Source organism: Ranitomeya imitator, chromosome 3 (assembly GCF_032444005.1).
Source record: "Ranitomeya imitator isolate aRanImi1 chromosome 3, aRanImi1.pri, whole genome shotgun sequence".
NCBI classification, from domain to species: Eukaryota; Metazoa; Chordata; class Amphibia; order Anura; family Dendrobatidae; genus Ranitomeya; species Ranitomeya imitator.
In genome coordinates this window covers 415,269,649-415,287,278 of record NC_091284.1, presented here as the reverse complement: position 1 = coordinate 415,287,278, position 17,630 = coordinate 415,269,649, and positions in this window count along the sequence as shown.

Here is a 17,630-nt window from a genome sequence, read left to right as displayed (position 1 = left end):
CCCTTTAAGTAATGGAGACCCCATCCTTAATTCAAAGTAGGAATTTGAGTGCTTGTTTAGTCCAGAATAGTCTGATTTCTTTAGCAGATAATTTACATATCCTTTGCTCCAGAGCTTTAACGCTTAAAATTTGCATTATGTCCATATTGTTGCAAGCCTTAAAAAAGCATCCACATTCTATCTACCACCCTGTACAGCCGAGGTGTCCCCTCTTGCTTGTGTATCAGCTACTGGAATCTCTATTGGTATGTTATGGATGCGCATGATATTGAAGTGCATGCTTAAACAATAATCCAATAGAAAGAAAAATTATTGGCACTCCACAAAAACATGTTATCCCGTTCACTTTGATGGTGAATGGTGACCAGGAAGAAGCGCCTGCTCGGCGTGAAACCGCTGTTGTATGTACATAGGAGTAAACCATTCACTATCATGCTGTTACTTTTATCTATCTGGAAATAAAGTCTCTGAATTTTATGCACAGGTGAGAGCTGCAATTTTTCTTCTACAATACTATAACTACAATAAGTAGCTTCTACATTTGAGTGTATTTCACACATGTCGTTCATTACTCAGACCATGACCATCATGCATGTTTTGCTGCAAAAGACAATTTTTCATTAGCATCATGTATTACAATTCTTTGTTACTGCCTGAATCACAGAGGACATGACTAAGAACATAATGTCCATCAGAAATGCATTGGCGGTGTATTTGTACTGCATGTTTTGGTGGTCTTTATAGATATTTAATGACTGAATAAAAATGTTTTTTAATCTGGACCATTGGATGCTACTCTTCATTTGGATGGCTCCAGTTCTAAAGCACCAGGGTTCTTTTAGTTTTGTTGCAGTTGTTCATGGCTCTTATTCAGATCAATAGTAAAAATAAAAGCAGAAATGGAGTGGATTATTTTTTGTGTATTCATCCGAACATCTTTTGCTATCTCTGGAATCTCATGCCATAAAGGGTAAAAACAGGTATTTCACCTATAAAACCCACGTAGCTGAAAATAGCACAGTCTTTGGAAAATGAAAGTTGGACTCTGGAACTTATAGGCAACTGATGAAATGTTCATTTTCCAGCATTTTTATAATGAATTGATGACTCATTTCAAAATAGACCCAAGGGAGTATAATTGCACAGCTCTAATAAGAAGGTTATGTTGTGTAATAGCTGTTTATGCAGTATCCTTATGCAGACAACACTTCAAAAACACAATGTAAGTCTAGGTCTATCACACTTTTGTGAAATCAACCTGTCCTGTTATGAAGCAACACCAAATGTGAATCCATTTCTTCTGCTGTTGTGCAAATGGAACAGACAACAGGTAGAAATGACAGGCAATTAGCAAGACAATCCCTATAAAGGAGTGGTTCTGCAGGGGGTAACAACAGACCATTTCTCTGTTGTCATCCTTTTATTTGCCGTTTTGGTCACTTTTGAATGTTATCCTTGCTTTCATCCCTAGAAGTACTGTACAGTGGTATGAGGTGTTGTCTACAACCTACAAAGTTGCTCAGGTAGTGCAGCTCATCTAGGATGGCACATCAATGCGAGTTGCGGCAATAAGGGTACCATAAACGAAAAGAGAATGGTTCCAGCTTCAGTAAAATCATGAAAATTTATTCCAACTTTTAAAATGAAGAAACAACTCCTGGGACAGCACCATAGCACATGCGAGGTAGGCAACGCGTTTCGACCGACACAGCGGTCTTTATCACAGCTGATCTATTCACTGATTCCTCAGTTATAAAAAGAACCAGGAACCAATAAAATGATAGTGAATCCTCACATGACCCGAAGGTCCTAAATACTAACAATGAAACTCTATATAAAATGAAATACATAGTGGATGCTTTCCTGAAACGGAAAGTACTTGCAAGCAGCATAATACAAAGAATAGCAGGTTTACCCAGAATCCTTTGCAGTAGGCGGAGCTATGCAAATCATCTCTTTCCACCCCTGTCTAATCCACAGCGCTTGGAACCGCCAAGCGTGCAATGCTGCGGATTAGTTTCTAAATTTACACAGCCAACCAATTCCTACCTGTCTACAGGTAGGAATTGGTTGGCTGTGTAAATTTAGAAACTAATCCGCAGCATTGCACGCTTGGCGGTTCCAAGCGCTGTGGATTAGACAGGGGTGGAAAGAGATGATTTGCATAGCTCCGCCTACTGCAAAGGATTCTGGGTAAACCTGCTATTCTTTGTATTATGCTGCTTGCAAGTACTTTCCGTTTCAGGAAAGCATCCACTATGTATTTCCTTTAAGTAGAGGGCTTTTCGGTCTCTTTCGTCCCGCTACATTTAGCCCAACTTGGGTCTCTCCCTAAGGTGGCTAGCATGTATGTATATAAAATGAATAAATTTGTACAAAACTAACAATTGAATACACATAAACATATAGAAAAATACACACATACAATATTTCTAAAGATGATGCAAAAAAATGACACAAAATAAGATTGAAAAATGAAAAAAAAAAAAAAAGACAAAATATAAAAAATGCATGAAAACTTTTTACAATGCATGAAGAGACTATCAGTAATGGAACATTAATTTGTTCCTTTTATTTAGACCATTTGGGAACCTAGTGCCAAGGTTAAAAATCCAAAAAGCCTCCCTGTTTAACATTCTCTGAATATCACCTCCTCGTGAAGGTAGTGGTTGAACGGGAACTCAAAATTCTTAAGAATAATATTCCATCTAATAATTACAATAATAATTTATCAAAAAAGCATCGACAGGCCATTAAAGATATAAAAGACATGGATGATATAGTCATGAAGAACAGTGACAAAGGGGGTGTGATTGTCATCATGAACTCCTTAGATTATAAAAGTGAAATTTTGAAGTTAATTTCTGATGGGAATGTTTACAAAAAATTACCTTCGGACCCTACTAATTTGTTTAAACAAAAAATTGATAAAATGATCGAAGAAGGGGTCTCTTTGGGAGTTCTAACCAATAAACAGGCTAATTTCTTACAAGTCCCTCACCCTGTGACACCTATTCTATACGGATTGCCCAAAATTCATAAGCAAGCAAAATTTCCCCCAATGAGACCCATAGTCTCAAGTATAGGATCAATTAATGAATTTTTTGGGCCAGTGGCTGGACTCTTTGCTTCAACCATTGGTCCAAAGAACTCCGGGGTATATTAGGGACACAAAGGACATTCTTGATATTCTAAACACACAAAGAGTGGAAATCAGGTTATACCTGGCTTAGCTGCGACATAGTTTCGCTGTACACGTGTATTCCACACAGCGTAGCTATGTCGGCATTACAATTCCACTTAAACAATTATAGTTCATACTCCCTGGATCTTATCAATTTTATTTTACAAGTCACATTCTTTTTGTTAACTCATAATTTTTTCTCATTTGATTCGGAGTATTATTTACAATGTACCGGTGTAGCGATGGGGGCCAAGTTCTCACCTTCATTGGCCAATCTGGTTATGGCGCACTGGGAACATTTATTTTTATTTTCCACTTCCAATGTTTTTTCTTTGTTTATCCATTGGTATGGCAGATACATCGACGATACGCTTATTATTTGGCAGGGCGATGTATCTACTATACAGGATTTTTTGATTTACATTAACAATAATAATTTTAATTTAAAATTTACATATGTCCATGCTGAAACCAAAATTTCCTTTCTGGATTTAGAATTAACAGGTGTTCCCAACAAATTAATTTCCACAAGAACCTATACTAAACCATCAGCAGGCAACACCATCCTACATGCCCGAAGTAGCCACCCCAAACACACTGTCAAATCTATCCCTGTAGGTGAATTCACTAGGTTAAAACGAAATTGTAACAATAATGCTGAACTTCAAAACGATCTTGTAAAATCCTGTAAGAAATTCCATCATCGTGGATATCCAAATTGGATGCTGAATAGAGCGTTACATCTAGTAAATAACGATACAAAATCGCAAAGTAACCCTATGTGTTCAGGGACAAATCCCCCAAAGAATTGTTTAAAACAAACGCCAAACAAATCAATTAATAAAAACAGTGTCATGAATAAACCATTTGTTTGTTTACAATTCAGCCCACAATTTAATAAAATTAAAACTATTATAAATAAAGCCATCCCTATCTTATATGAAGATCGCATTCTCTCTCAAATATTGAGTGAAGGGTGTAATATTGTAGCCAGAAGAGCACCTACTCTTGGTAACAAATTGTCTCCCAATAATTTTTTGTCTCAAAAACGCAGTAGCACATGGCTCAAGTGTACAGGGAGCTACAAATGTAATGTGACTAATTGCACTACGTGCAAATACCTGGTGACCACTAAATCATTTGGCACCGCAGAAAATAATAGCCTGCACAAAATTCAAAGCTTTATTAACCCCTTTACCCCCAAGGGTGGTTTGCACGTTAATGACCGGGCCAATTTTTACAATTCTGACCACTGTCCCTTTATGAGGTTATAACTCTGGAACGCTTCAATGGATTCCAGTGATTCTGACATTTTCTCGTGACATATTGTACTTCATGACAATGGTAAAAATTCTTTGATAGTACTTGCGTTTATTTGTGAAAAAAACGGAAATTTGGCGAAAATTATGCAAATTTCGCAATTTTCCAACTTTTAATTTTTATGCAATTAAATCACAGATATATGTCCCACAAAATACTTAATAAGTAACATTTCCCACATGTTTACTTTACATCAGCACAATTTTGGAACCAAAATTTTTTTTGTTAGGGAGTTATAAGGGTTAAAAGTTGACCAGCAATTTCTCATTTTTACAACACCATTTTTTTTTAGGGACCACATCTCATTTGAAGTCATTTTGAGGGGTCTATATGATAGAAAATACCCAAGTGTGACACCATTTTAAAAACTGCACCCCTCATGGTGCTCAAAACCATATTCAAGAAGTTTATTAACCCTTCTGGTGCTTCACAGGAATTTTTGGAATGTTTCAATAAAAATGAACATTTAACTTTTTTTCACAAAAAATTTAATTCAGCTCCAATTTGTTTTATTTTACCAAGGGTAACAGGAGAAAATGGACCGCAAAAGTTGTTGTACAATTTGTCCTGAGTACACCGATACCCCATATGTGGGGGTAAACCACTGTTTGGGCGCATGACAGAGCTCGGAAGCGAAGGAGCGCCATTTGACTTTTCAATGCAAAATTGACTGGAATCGAGATGGGACACCATGTTGCGTTTGGAGAGCCCCTGATCTGCCTAAACATTGAAACCCCCCACAAGTGACAACATTTTGGAAAGTAGACCCCCTAAGGAACTTATCTAGAGGTGTGGTGAGCACTTTGACCCACCAAGTGCTTCACAGAACTTTATAATGCAGAACCGTAAAAATAAAAAATCATATTTTTTCACAAAAATTATCTTTTCGCCCCCAATTTTTTATTTTCCCAAGGGTAAGAGAAGAATTTGGACCCCAAAAGTTGTTGTACAATTTGTCCTGAGTACGCTGATACCCCATATGTGGGGGTAAACCCTTGTTTGGGCGCATGGGAGAGCTCGGAAGGGAAGGAGCGCCGTTTGACTTTTCAATGCAAAATTGACAGGAATTGAGATGGGACGCCATGTTGCGTTTGGAGAGCCACTGATGTGCCTAACCATTGAAACCCCCCACAAGTGACACCATTTTGGAAAGTAGACCCCCTAAGGAACTTATCTAGAGGTGTGGTGAGCACTTTGACCCACCAAGTGCTTCACAGAAGTTTATAATGGAGAACCGTAAAAATAAAAAATCATATTTTTTCACAAAAATTATCTTTTCGCCCCCAATTTTTTATTTTCCCAAGGGTAAGAGAAGAAATTGGACCCCAAAATTTGTTGTCCAATTTGTCGTGAGTGCGCTGATACCCCATAAGTGGGGGGGAACCACTGTTTGGGCGCATGGGAGGGCTCGGAAGGGAAGGAGCTCCATTTGGAATGCAGACTTAGATGGAATGGTCTGCAGGTGTCACATTGCGTTTGCAGAGCCCCTAATGTACCTAAACAGTAGAAACCCCCCACAAGTGACACCATTTTGGAAAGTAGACCCCCTAAGGAACTTATCTAGATGTGTGGTGAGCGCTTTGACCCACCAAGGGCTTCACAGAAGTTTATAATGCAGAGCCGTAAAAATAAAACAAAAATTTTTTCCCACAAAAATTATTTTTTAGCCCCCAGTTTTGTATTTTCCCAAGGGTAAGAGGAGAAATTCGACCCCAAAAGTTGTTGTCCAATTTGTCCTGAGTACGCTGATACCCCATATGTGGAGGGAACCACCGTTTGGGCGCATGGGAGGGCTCGGAAGGGAAGGAGTGCCATTTGGAATGCAGACTTAGATGGAATAGTCTGCAGGCGTCACATTGCGTTTGCAGAGCCCCTAATGTACCTAAACAGTAGAAACCCCCCACAAGTGACCCCATATTGGAAACTAGACCCCCCAGGGAACTCATCTAGATGTGTTGGGAGAACTTTGAACCCCCAAGTGTTTCACTACAGTTTATAACGCAGAGCCGTGAAAATAAAAAATATTTTTTTTTTTCCCACAAAAATTATTTTTTAGCCCCTAGTTTGTTTTCTCCCAAGGGTAACAGGAGAAATTGGACCCCAAAAGTTGTTGTCCTATTTGTCCTGAGTACGCTGATACCCCATATGTTGGGGCAAACCCCTGTTTGGGCACACGGGAGAGCTCGGAAGGGAAGGAGCACTGTTTTACTTTTTCAACGCAGAATTGGCTGGAATTGAGATCGGACGCCATGTCGTGTTTGGAGAGCCCCTGATGTGCCTAAACAGTGGAAACCCTCCAATTATAACTGAAGCCCTAATCCAAACACACCCCTAACCCTAATTCCAACGGTAACCCTAACCACACCCCTAACCCTGACACACCCCTAATCCCAACCCTATTCCCAACTGTAAATGTAATCTAAACCCTAACCCTAACTTTAGCCCCAACCCTAACTGTAGCCCCAACCCTAACTGTAGCCCCAACCCTAACCCCAACCCTAACCCTAACCCTAGCCCTAACCCTAACCCTAGCCCTAACCCTAGCCCTAGCCCCAACCCTAACCCTAGCCCTAACCCTAACCCTAGCCCTAACCCTAACCCTAGCCCTAACGGGAAAATGGATATAAATACATTTTTTTAATTTTTCCCTAACTAAGGGGGTGATGAAGGGGGGTTTGATTTACTTTTATAGCGGGTTTTTTAGCGGATTTTTATGATTGGCAGCCGTCACACACTGAAAGACGCTTTTTATTGCAAAAAATATTTTTTGCGTTACCACATTTTGAGAGCTATAATTTTTCCATATTTTGGTCCACAGAGTCATGTGAGGTCTTGTTTTTTGCGGGACGAGTTGACGATTTTAATGGTAACATTTTCAGGCACGTGACATTTTTTGATCGCTTTTTATTCCGATTTTTGTGAGGAAGAATGACCAAAAAACAGCTATTCATGAATTTCTTTTGGGGGAGGCGTTTATACCGTTCCGCGTTTGGTAAAATTGATAAAGCAGTTTTATTCTTCGGGTCAGTACGATTACAGCGACACCTCATTTATATCTTTTTTTATGTTTTGGCGCTTTTATACGATAAAAACTATTTTACGGAAAAAATAATTATTTTTGCATCGCTTTATTCTCAGGACTATAACTTTTTTATGTTTTTGCTGATGATGCTGTATGGCAGCTCGTTTTTTGCGGGACAAGATGACGCTTTCAGCGGTACCATGGTTATTTATATCCATCTTTTTGATCGCGTGTCATTCCACTTTTTGTTCGGCGGTATGATAATAAAGCGTTGTTTTTTGCCTTGTTGTTTTTTTTTTTTTTTTCTTACGGTGTTTACTGAAGGGGTTAACTAGTGGGCCAGTTTTATAGGTCGGGCCGTTACGGACACGGCGATACTAAATATGTGTACTTTTATTGTTTTGTTTTTTTTATTTAGATGAAGAAATGTATTTATGGGAATAATATTATTTTTTTTTTTCATTATTTTGGAATATTTTTTTTAATTTTTTTTTACACATTTGAAAAAATTTTTTTTTACTTTTTTACTTTGTCCCAGGGGGGGACATCACAGATCGGTGATCTGACAGTTTGCACAGCACTCTGTCAGATCACCGATCTGATAGGAGTGCAGGCTGCTTCACAGTGCCTGCTCTGAGCAGGCTCTGTGAAGCCACCTCCCTCCCTGCAGGACCCGGATCCGCGGCCATCTTGGATCCGGGCCTGGAGCAGGGAGGGAGGGAGGTAAGACCCTCGCAGCAACGCGATCACATCGCGTTGCTGCGGGGGGCTCAGGGAAGCCGCAGGGAGCCCCCTCCCTGCGCGGTGCTTCCCTGCACCGCCGGCACATCGCGATCATCTTTGATCGCGGTGTGTCGGGGGTTAATGTGCCTGGGGCGGTCTTTGACCGCTCCTGGCACATAGTGCCGGATGTCAGCTGCGATAGGCAGCTGACACCCGGCCGCGATCGGTGGCGCTCCCCCGTGAGCGCTGCCGATCGCATATGACGTACTATTGCGTCCTTGGGAAGTAAAGCCCACCCCACATGGACGCAATAGTACGTCTAATGGCAGAAAGGGGTTAACTGCAACACAAAATGTGTCGTATATAAGATTGATTGCATTGACTGCGATAAAACATATATTGGCTGTACAACTAGAAAACTGAAAAATCGGATATGAGAACATCTATACGATATCTCTTGCACTTTAAATAATAGTCGCACTGTTTCAGCAGCAGCCAAACATTTTATTGATTACCATTCTCGCAGTACAATATCATTGAGAGTAACAGGGATTGAGAAAATAAGAAAACCTTCACGAGGAGGTGATATTCAGAGAATGTTAAACAGGGAGGCTTTTTGGATTTTTAACCTTGGCACTAGGTTCCCAAATGGTCTAAATAAAAGGAACGAATTAATGTTCCATTACTGATAGTCTCTTCATGCATTGTAAAACGTTTTCATGCATTTTTTATATTTTGTCTTTTTTTTTTTTTTTTTCATTTTTCAATCTTATTTTGTGTCATTTTTTTGCATCATCTTTAGAAATATTGTATGTGTGTATTTTTCTATATGTTTATGTGTATTCAATTGTTAGTTTTGTACAAATTTATTTATTTTATATAGAGTTTCATTGTTAGTACAAAAACAAGAAAAAAAAAAACGACTAAAAAAGTCGCAGCCAGCTCACCAACCAGACCATCGACAGCGGAGCACAGGAGCCCGTCCTGATCCAGACGTCCAGCAGCAGCACTTCCAACAAAGTAGACACTCCAGCTCCAGCAAGATGGATAAAAAGTTGCAAATTTTATTAATCCAAAGTAGCAATAAAAGCAGAAAAATTCCTTACAACAAGTGGACCAGACAGGTGATTGTAAGAATACGGCTACGCGTTTCGACCTATAGCGGTCTTACTCATGCCCATCCAGCTCCAGGAATGAGCGCGCTATATCTCCCATACAGGCTTAAGACACGCCCCCCACATCACATGACAGGTTCGTAAGGTCCTAGAGCTACAAATGTCTGAACATATTAAAAAATAGACTATAACATACACAACATACTAAAACACTAACAATAGTGATACATAATTTCACTTTTCTTGTTCATGCCTGCAGGATAACGAGTATTTAGATTGTAGATCCAAAAAGCCTCTCTAGTAAGTAGGCGTCCCCTTGAATCTCCTCCGCGATGTGACATATACACTTTCTCAATACCCTGCACCCTTAGAGCGGTGATATCCCCATTATGTTGTAAATTAAAATGTCTCGATACCATAGAGATATTTTTATTTGTATTTCTTATATTGGGGTTAATAGCGTCTCTAATGTGTTCAGTTATTCGAGTTTTTAATTTACGTGACGTACACCCTATATAAGAGATCTGGCATAATATGCAATCTACCTTATATACCACATTTTTCGTATGGCAATTTATAAAACTATTTATTTTATACTCTTTGGTATTATCCGAATTCTGGAAAATGTTACCTACTTGTATATGTGCACAGGTGCTACATGCAGAGGTCCCACATCTAAAAAAAAACCCTTACATTCCAGCCATGTGCTGGATCTGGGTTTATTGGAAACAGAGGAAGAATTTGGGGCAATTGAATCACCAATAGTACGTGCCCTTCTTGCTACCACATTTATTCCATCCTTCAAAATATCCGACAATATTTCATCCTCATATAGGATAGATAATCTCCTGTTGATAATACCTTTGATTTGATTGAATTGGGAGGAAAATTGCAAACACACATAAGGTTTTTTGTCATACTTCTTCTTTCTTAATAGATTATCACTATTTGGAACTAATAAATCCTCCCTCCGTTTTCTATTGACTACGTTTTCGGCTCTTCTTAAAGTCCAACTAGGGTATTTACGGTTTTTAAATTGTTAGTATTTAGGACCTTCGGGTCATGTGAGGACTCACTATCATTTTATTGGTTCCTGGTTCTTTTTATACCTGAGGAATCAGTGAATAGATCAGCTGTGATAAAGACCGCTGTGTCGGTTGAAACGCGTTGCCTACCTCGCATGTGCTATGGTGCTGTCCCAGGAGTTGTTTCTTCATTTTAAAAGTTGGAATAAATTTTCATGATTTTACTGAAGCTGGAACCATTCTCTTTTCGTTTATGGAATCCTACTGCGTCTTGTCAGGACGAAGTTCCGGGCTTCTTGCAATGATCGGTGAGCTGGCTTTTGCCGTATATTCTGTTTATAGGCAATAAGGGTAGCTGTGTCTGTCAGCACTGTGTCCAGTACAAATACCAGGACAAAGGGCAGTACACCATAAGATGTGGAGAGGGCCGTAGGAGAGCAACAACCCAGCAGAAGGCCCGCTGCCTCCTCCTTTGTGAAATGAGGAACAGGAGGAGCAGTGACAGATCACTGCAAAATGACCTCCAGCATTCCACTAACATCAATATGTCTGCTCAAACTGTCAGAAACAGTTTCCATGAGGATGGTATGAGTGTCCAACGTCCACAAGTGGGTGTTTTGCTTAGACCCAAACACCATGCAGGGCAATTGACATTTGCCAGAGAACACCTAGATTGGCATATTCAACATTGGTGCCCTTTGCTCTTCTCAGATGAGAACAGATTCACAATGAGCACATGTGACAGATGTGACAGAGTCTGGAGATGCCATGGAGAACGTTCAGCTGACTGCAACATCCTCCAGTATGACTGGTTTGGCAGTGGGTCAGTAATGGTGTTGGAAAGCATTTCTTTCTCCATGTGCTAGCTAGAGATATCCTGACTGCCATTAGTGTCTATACCCCAGCTGCAATTCCCTGACCCCCCCATAGTGGGGTATTAGGCTATTGTAAGTTCCCATGATGAGCTTTTGGTGTGCATATGTAGGTTTGCTGTGTCAAAAACTAAAAGCAGCATCTTCTAGTTCCAGCAAAGTGGATGGGATTTATAGAAATCTCATGCCCACTGTGCTTCTTTTTAACGCAGCGTAATTTGACCTGCAGTGTATGATTCAAATCTGCAGCACGTCAATTACTCTTGCTGATACCCTGAGTATTCTGTGCGGAATTTCCCCAATTGACTTGCATTAGATGCAGAAACTCTGGAGGTAAAAAACCCACATTAATTTTTAGTATGTTTCCACGGTGGAAATACATCAAAGCGCATGTAATTCACACCTAAATATAGCAATAAAGTTGTGTCAGAGCCAGATACCAGGAAGTGTCAAAAACAAAGCAGCTTTATTTAAAATACGACACACCAAAAAGACAAAAAAATACAGCGTCAAAAACGCAATAAAATACATGTTAAAAAAGCACACAAATAAGCTATAAAAAATATTCTGCAACATAAAAAAGCTCATTGTGGGAATGTAGCCTAAAGGATTTTTCAAGTATGATGTTTTGTTTTAAAAAAACTGACCGGCACATCCAAACATAGACTAAGTGTGAACAAGTGCTGAACCTAGAGTCACCAGCTCGTATACAGTCAAATAAGTAAGGCAGCACACTGTGGCACCAAAACATGCAAACATGAAAATTGAATTGCATTACTGCATTAGAAATATGAAAAATTGAGAAAGTTTAGCGCAAAATTGGCCAATTTATGTGTACCTTGCAATGCCTTTCCTCTCTGAGAATAAAGGCTTCATTAGGTTCCCATTCACATGAAGACTTTATTCTCAGAGAAGAAAGGCATTGCTAGGACCTTGTATACGAGAAATGCCTTAACGTGGCTACAAGGTACACATAAATTGGCCAATTTATGCGCTAAACTATCTCAATTTTTCATATTTCTAGTGCAGTAATGCAATTCAATTTTCATGTTTGCAGCTTTTGGCGCCACAGTGTGCTGCCTTATTTGCATGACGTTTTGATGACCTATCCCAAGGGTAGGTCATCAATATGAAATTGGTAAATTAGAGTTGATCTGCAGTACCCATCAGACAGTGTATGAAGCTGTGGTGTTCCGCTTTCTACACGATTTACATCCTGATGTTCTTGCAGATGGCAACAGTTGGTTGGTGGAGCTAAGGGCTCATACTCACTTGCGTGAAATACGGCCGAGTCTCGCATGGTAACACCCGGCTCTGCCGCCGGCACTTGGGAGCGGAGCGTGCAGCTCCATGTATTGCTATGCAGCCGCACGCTCTGCTCTAGAGTGCCGGCGGCGGAGTCGGGTTATATCTTGCGAGACTCGGCCATATTTCACGCAAGTGAGTATGAGCCCTAAGTGTCAGAGTCAGTGGCGTAACTTAATGCTTATGGGCCCCAATGCAAAAGTTACAATGGGACCCTCAATAATTTAAAGCCTTTAATAGCATTGGTGTTTTTATAAAGGCCACATGAACTTTTTGGGCCTCCTATTGTAATTACGCCAATGGTGAGAACCCCATTGATCTTATATTGATGACTTATCCTAATGATAGGTCATTAGCCCCTTAATGACCAGAGATATTTTTATTTTTGCCTTTTCGTTTTTGGTCCCCTTTTTCCCAGAGCCATAACTTTTTTATTTTTTTGTGAAAATGGCCATGTGAGGGCTTGTTTTTTGCAGGATGAGTTGTACTTTTGAACAATGCCATTGGTCTTAACATATCGTGTACTGGAAAATGAGAAAAAAATCCAAGTGTGGTGAAATTGCAAAAAAAAGTGCAATTCCACAGTTGTTGTTGTTTATTTTTTACCATAATCACTAAATGCTAAAATTGACCTGCCATTATGATTCTCTAGGTCATTACAAATTCACAGACACCAAACATGTCTAGGTTCTTTTTTATTTCAGTGATGAAAAAAAATCAAAACTTTGGTTAAAAAAAAGGCGCCATTTTCCGAGACCAGTAGCGTCTCCATTTTTAGTGATCTTGGGCTGGGTGAAGGCTTATTTTTTGTGTGAAGCTGACGTTTGTATTGATACTGTTTTGGTGTAGATACAATCTTTTGATCGCCCATTATTTGATTTTATTGCAATGTAGCGGCGACCCAAAAAACATAATTCTGACATTTTGATTTTTTTTTTTCGTTACGTCGTTTAGTGATCGGGTTAATTCTTTTTTTATATTGATAGATCGGGCGATTCTGCATGTGACGATATGTGTATATTTGATTTTTTTAATTATTTTATTTTGAATGGGGCGAAATGAGGATGATTTTAACTTTTATATTTTGTTATTTTTTACTTTTTTTTTACTTTTTGCATGCTTCAATAGTCTCCATGGGAGACTAAAAGCTGCAGTTGTCTGAGCGGCTTTGCTATATACAGTCAATGTTTAGATTGCCTGTATGTAGCAGAAATGCTCACTTGCTATGTCATAGCAATCCGGCTATGACAACCATAGACCTCTGGTTGTCATGCCAACCCATCGGTGACCCGCAATCACATGAAGGGGTCACCGATGGGCGGGATTTCCGGCGTACTTCCGAAAAGCACGAGTTAAATGCCGCTGTCAGAGATTCACAGCGGCATTTAACTGGTTAACAGCCGTGGGTGGATCGCGATTCCACCTGCAGCTGTTAGAGGCACATGTCAGCTGTTCAAAACAGCTAATATGTGCTGGAAAAGATGTGGGTTCAGAGCTGGAGCACACATCAAAGGAAGGGATTCTGACGTGGGCATACTATTACGACCAACATCGGAAAGGGGTTAATATAATAGCACTGGGAAAACCTTTTAAAGTACTGCATGTAGTGTGTTTGCACTACAGTCATAATGCAGACTTCTCAAATGGTTCTTATGCTTCATTCACACATCAGTATTTTATCAGTATTTAAATGCCAGAACCAGAATTTTCTCCAAAACACAGAGCAGGTGTTAGTCTTTCATTTATAGTTTTTCTCTGCAAGTTCTTCTCCAGGCTTTGGCATACAAATACTGGCGTGTGGATACGGCCTAAGGCTGAGTTCACATGACATTATAGGGCAGCACGGTGGCTCAGTAGATAGCACTGCAGCGCTGGAGTCCTGGGTTCAAACCCCACCAAGGACAACATCTGCAAAGAGTTTGTATGTTCTCTGTGGGTTTCCTCCGGGTTCTCTGGTTTCCTCCCACACTCCAAAGACATACTGAGAGGGAATTTAGATTGTGAGCCCCATCAGGGACAGTGATGATAATGTGTGCAAAACTGTAAAGCGCTGCGGAATATGTTAGTGTTATATAAAGATTATTATTATTATAGTGAAATACTCTGTGAAGCATTTTGTGGGCCTTTAGTCGGAATCCGCTGAAGGAACCTCAACTGTGAAGGTAAAACCAGTTGTGAATCCAGCAATTATATTTTGGGCTCAGTCCAACAAAATGAAAAAAAATATATATATTATTTTGTATTAGCTGAACTGACCATTTACAGACATAAAGGCAAAAAATACTTCATAGCAAAATAAAACCTACTTTTTCTCACAGCAGGACAGTCTGTTATGTTCGCATCTGCACACTACTATTACAGAAATTACAGAGATGAAATCATAGTTTTTCAGCTGGTCAGCTCACATTCTTGTCCAATGGAAATGGACATTTTGCACCTTCAGACACAGCATTTTACATCAAATATTGATCAAAGTAATGAATCTACACACCCTTGTCTACTGTGCAATGTGTTGTTTTGCTTTTTATTAGCTGATTTATCATCAGATCACCCCATAAGATAAACTTCTGCCAGCCTTTGGAGACATAGAGAATGAAGCAATTCTTGCACGGATGAGAGTCTTTTGAGTGTTTGCACATTCCAAGATGCTTGAAGTTAGGAAACTAGTGTGAAGAGCCAGGCTTCAAATGACCTTCTAATAGGCTTGGTGTGATTGTATTTGAGAATTAACTACTTTTTTTAACCCCCTAGTGATGGAGCTAATTTTGACTTTAACCCCTTTACCCCCAAAACTCGTTTTCACCTTCATGACTAGGCCAAATTTTCCAATTCTGACCACTGTCATTTTATAAAGTAATAACTCTGAAACGCTTCAATGGATTCCACTGATTCTGATATTGTTTTTTCGTTTGTAATTCATGATAGTAGTAACATTTCTTCAATATGACTTGTGTTATTGGTAAAAAAAAAAAAGGAAATTGAGCGAACATTTCTCAATTTTCAAACTTTTAGTTTGTATGACCTTAAATCAGAGTATCGTCACACAAAATAGTTAATAAATAACATTTCCCACATGTCTACTTTACATCAGCACAATTTTTTAAACATATTTTTTTTGTTAGGAAGTTATAAGGGATAAAAGTTGACCAGCGATTTCTCATTCTTTCAACAAAATTTACAAAACCATTTTTTTAGGGACCACCTCACATTTGAAGTCACTTTGAGGGGTGTATATTACAGAAATACCCAACAGTGACATCATTCTAAAAACTGCGTCCCTAAAGGTGTTCAAAACAAAATTCAAGAAGTTGATTGACCCTTCAGGTGCTTCACATGAATTTTTGAAATGTGGAAGGAAAAAAATTAACATTTATTTTTTTGTCACAAAAAAATCATTTTAGGCTGGTTTCACATTTGCGTTTTTTTTTTGCGTTTTTGCGCTAAAAAACGCAAAAAAACGCATGCTTTTTTTCCCTATACTTAAAGGGTTAGGGTTAGGATCCCTAGGGATAGGGTTAGAGTTTGGGTTAGAGTTTGTGTTAGGGTTAGGGTTAGAGTTTGTGTTTTAGGGTTAGGGTTAGAGTTTGTGTTTTAGGGTTAGGGTTAGAGTTTGTGTTTTAGGGTTAGGGTTAGAGTTTGTGTTAGAGTTTGTGTTAGAGTTTGTGTTAGAGTTTGTGTTAGAGTTTGTGTTAGGGTTAGAGTTTGGGTTAGGGTTAGAGTTTGTGTTTTAGGGTTAGGGTTAGGGTTAGGGTTAGAGTTTGTGTTAGAGTTTGTTAGAGTTTGTGTTAGAGTTTGTGTTAGGGTTAGGGTTAGAGTTTGGGTTAGGGTTAGGGTTAGAGTTTGTGTTTTAGGGTTAGAGTTAGGGTTAGGGTTAGAGTTTGTGTTAGAGTTTGTGTTAGGGTTAGTGTTAGGGTTAGAGTTTGGGTTAGGGTTAGAGTTTGTGTTGGAGTTTGTGTTAGAGTTTGTGTTAGGGTTAGGGTTAGAGTTTGTGTTTTATGGTTAGGGTTAGAGTTTGTGTTAGAGTTTGTGTTAGGGTTAGAGTTTGTGTTAGTTTGTGTTAGAGTTAGGGTTAGAGTTTGTGTTTTAGGGTTAGGGTTAGGATCCCTAGGGTTACTAGGGATCCTAACCCTAACCCTAGGTATTTCTGTTTATAGTGGGTTTTCTAGTTGATTTTGATGATTGGCAGCTGTCACACACTTCTCATCCTGCGTTTCAAAAACGCAAACGCAGGAAAAAACACTTGTAAATGCGTCAAAACATGCAAAAACGCATGCGCCAAAAACCGCAGCGTTTAAACGCGTTTTTGCACCAAATGCGTTTGCGTTCAAAATGCTGCAGATCAAAACGCAAGTGTGAAACCAGCCTTAGACCCCAATTTTTTTATTTTTACAAAACTGGATGCTAAAATTTGTTGTGGAATTTCTCCTGAGTATACAGATACCCCATATGTGGTGGAAAACCACTCTTTAGGCGCACGGCAGGGAAGGAGCATCATGTGACTTTTTAAATGCCTAATGCTGGAATAATTAGTGGATGCCATGTGGCCCCTTGATGTGTCTAAACAGTGGGACCCCCCAAGTGACACCATACAATTTGTTGTGAAATTTCTCCTGAATATGCCGATACCCCATATGTACGGAAAAACTACTGTTTGGGCACACGGCAGGGCTCAGAAAGGAAAGAGTCAAGTTTTGTAACGCAGACTTTTATTGAATTGTGTGCGGGTGTTATGTCATGTTTGGAGAGCCCCTGATGTACCTTAAGGCTGTGTGCACACGTTCAGGATTTCTTGCAGAAAATTCCTGAGAAAAACCGGACATTTTCTGCAAGAAATCCGCAAGAAAACCGCATGCGTTTTTGCCGCGGTTTTGCCACGGTTTTGCCGCGTTTTTGCCGCGTTTTTTTTCCGGACACTTCCCAATGCATTTTGTAGTGGGAAATCCGCAAAAAAACCGCAAAATTAATGAACATGCTGCGGTTTTTACCGCGATGCGTTTTTTTTTCGGAAAAAAGGCATCATGTGTACAAAACATGCGGAATTCATTCTAAATGATGGGATGCTTA